The sequence below is a fragment of the Castor canadensis genome, chromosome 14 (genome assembly GCF_047511655.1).
Source record: "Castor canadensis chromosome 14, mCasCan1.hap1v2, whole genome shotgun sequence".
Lineage (NCBI taxonomy): Eukaryota > Metazoa > Chordata > Mammalia > Rodentia > Castoridae > Castor > Castor canadensis.
Window position 1 is genome coordinate 23393671 of NC_133399.1, and position 3124 is coordinate 23396794.

The 3124-nt window shown below is 38.8% G+C and overlaps 1 pseudogene; it reads right to left on the reverse strand.

Annotated features, from left to right (window-relative positions):
- Positions 1 to 681: 681 nt before the first annotated feature.
- Positions 682 to 2909, reverse strand: LOC109676453 (activity-dependent neuroprotector homeobox protein pseudogene; annotated as a pseudogene).
- Between the last annotated feature and the right edge of the window lie 215 nt (positions 2910 to 3124).

Sequence of the window (3124 nt, forward strand, 5' to 3'; positions counted from 1 at the left end):
ACACAACCCTCAACTGTGCTTGCTGCTTCAACACAACACACTTTTACACAGGTCTAAAATTTGTCAAATATAGTAGCTACAAAGTCAATTCTTGTATGTGACTTTAGCTTAAATATTTTCAGAAATATCTAATGTTTTGTTTTTGACAGGTGTAATATCAAGAATACATAGGACAAGAAAACTTCTATAATATGAGAGAGTCCAGAAATATCTCTTATGTGGCTGGACTCTGTTGCAAGATTGTACAAGGTTATCTGAAAAAAACTAATCCTGACTTAAGGTCCAAAGTAGCTAATTTTCAAGCTTCTGCAAGGTAAGCTACATATAGCATTTATTACACAGTAAGACAACACTAAAAAGGAAACAAATCTATGATGGGGCACACAATAAAAATATTGTAAGCATCACTTGAATAGGTCTAAAAGACTGTATAAGCATACATTTCAACTGTTCAGAATGAATATGGGAAACCAGGTTGATTTTCCCAGAGTCTACTATACCCATTAAATTGGTTGCTTATGGTTTTGACCCTAGACTACCTACCATGTAAATCGGGGTAATACTTCTAACAGAAATCCAATCAAATATTTTAAAGAGGGAATGAAAAGCTGAAAAGACAGACATGATAAGCCTCTGCTTTTCCCTGTGTGCATTCATGAGAAAGCAGCTTACTGGTTTTTCTCATTTACTGACTGCCAGAGAAGGGTCTTTTAGGATTGAGAAGCAAAGTGGGCAAAGGGTTTTTCCAACATCTTTTTTATAGGGCACTGATGGCTGAGATGAACTTTTAAGAGGGGTGTCTGCTGTCTCTTGAACTTCTGACTGTGGCTTCGGAGGAACTGTAGGGTTATTCTAATCATAGTAAGCAACAAATAAGCTGGGGCATTCCATAGACTGTACATGATAACCAGGAGATGAATTGTCATAGATCTGAACCATTTGCATGTGTGCAGCCATCTTTTCCATGTTATTGAAAGTTGAAAGACAATATGAAAGTTGAAAGACCATGAATTAATATGTGGTTAAGCAATGTATCTGTGGGCAAATAGTGATTACAGTACAGAAATTTACTTGTAAAATTTTGCATTTTCATAATGTAGTTGGCTACTGCTGGGATTTTCTAAGCTTAATTTCTTTTTCAAAGTGCATGCTATAGAGATTTTCAAGGAAAATCTCATAACAGGTTGTATATATTTTCCACTTTTGGGTTGCAGAAGTGTTGGGTTGGGGAAGGCCTGTGTCAGCTGATGGAGGTTTGTGGCTGGACTGACTTAATACCCTGGATTTCTGTTACTGGGAGAGGGATGGAGACTAACTGGCCCAATGGGAGGGAAGAAGAATTAGGAGCTTGAAAGGAGTATATGGTTCTGCTTTGTCCCAAGCCTGTGTAACCTTCCATTTCTACTTGAAAGTAACTGCTTCACAGAATGAAAGCAAATGCATTTCCACCAAGACCCAGTCTCATTGGCTGACCAACATTGTAGCAGTGACCCACATACATGACTCTATAGCTGTTCTGCTTCACGTAAACATTAGACATCATGTTGACTCCTGTGGAATTATTGTTTTTATTGTTGACAGTCAATTCACCATCTGCTGTGATGGTAAAGACTAGACATTTTGGGGAGGCAAGAGAACCAATTCTTGGGAGTCCCATGACCTTCTCCTCTTGAGAGTTAATCAGCATCAAGGGTTTGGAATGGGGAACCTTTATATTTTTGCTCCTGATCATGGCATTTACCTGATCACCTATGTGTTCATGGTCTGTGATGACATGCTGTTTCAAAGCTTCAGAGGACTTTGGCATGAGAAGGCATTACTTCCTGTGAATACTACACTCTTCCCCAGGAACTTTCACACAAGGGAACAGTACCATTGAGTGACATTTCTTATGTCTTTGCTAAGTGAGGTGATAGGACAAGCTGAAAATGTTTCCTTTAACGATGCTTCCTAACTATTTCATAAAGAACGTCTCAGTAAGTGTACTTCTTACAGTAAGAAACCGCTTGCTCTACACTATCAGCCTGATTGGATTTAAGGCTATCATTCTTGCTTTTATCTTGGAAAGAGCTAAGGCTGCTACTTGGTGTGCTGGCATTTGAAGTATGAAATGTTTTGATGTGTTTCCAAATTCATTTTGTCTGCATTGGAGGAACAGTAGAGACAATTAGGAGAGTCCTAGTTTCAAAATCTTCACTATGTACATTCAGAAAATGACTTGTAGAAAGAGAATAATTTTGAGAAAAATTGACAAGCATTGCAGCAAAAATGTTCTGTTCCATAGTCCTGATTTTTTTGTAAGTGCAGGGACCCATAGTACGACATCCTCCTATGTAGTGTTTTTAAAATAAAAGTGATTAGGTTAAAACTGTTTAAAGTCTTCTACATGCTCTTTACAGTATTCCAACCCAATGTCACTAAGTATTATTTGACAGTTTTCTAGTACTTTCTTAAATGTCCAGAATTGTTGACAGGAAGTTGGAACATAGTATATCCAACTTAAAGCACCAGAACTTCAATACAAAATGTCAAAATAGCCTTAAACAGAAAAATTTAGTCAAATCAGCATAAAAGGTGATGCAGAGATTAAAAATCTGAATGCATGTAAGGTCTGCCAGATGATCCTATCACATATATCAGATTTGGGGAGTGTGGGATTGGTAGTATGTCCCATTTTACCTCATTTTAAATAGATATCTTTGCAGTGTTCCATAGGCCTAAGGACACTTGCTGTCAGTGGAAGAGGACAAATGGTATGAATTGAGAATGTAATCCAAAGAACAAGGCAGGAAAAGGAGTCCAGATCCTTAAAATAGCAGAACAGGGCATCACCACTAGGCAAACTATCTGTTCAGAACAAAAGAACAAACTTGCCCATGAAGCTGGGGCCTAGGTTCAGCACTGTTCATTTCACACCCTGAATCAGCCCCTAGATGTGGTGGCAAGGACAATCGTGGGGAGGAAGGGCTCAGGGCCTCTCACCCTCTGAATTCAGCTTCATGGGCTCCTGCAAGCACCACAGCCACTGCAGGGATGCATGGTGGACACAGCAGGACTCCCTCCAATCAATCTGTTGTTAAATATATTTCTTATGACACACAAAATTCTGTTTTTAGAGACAGGG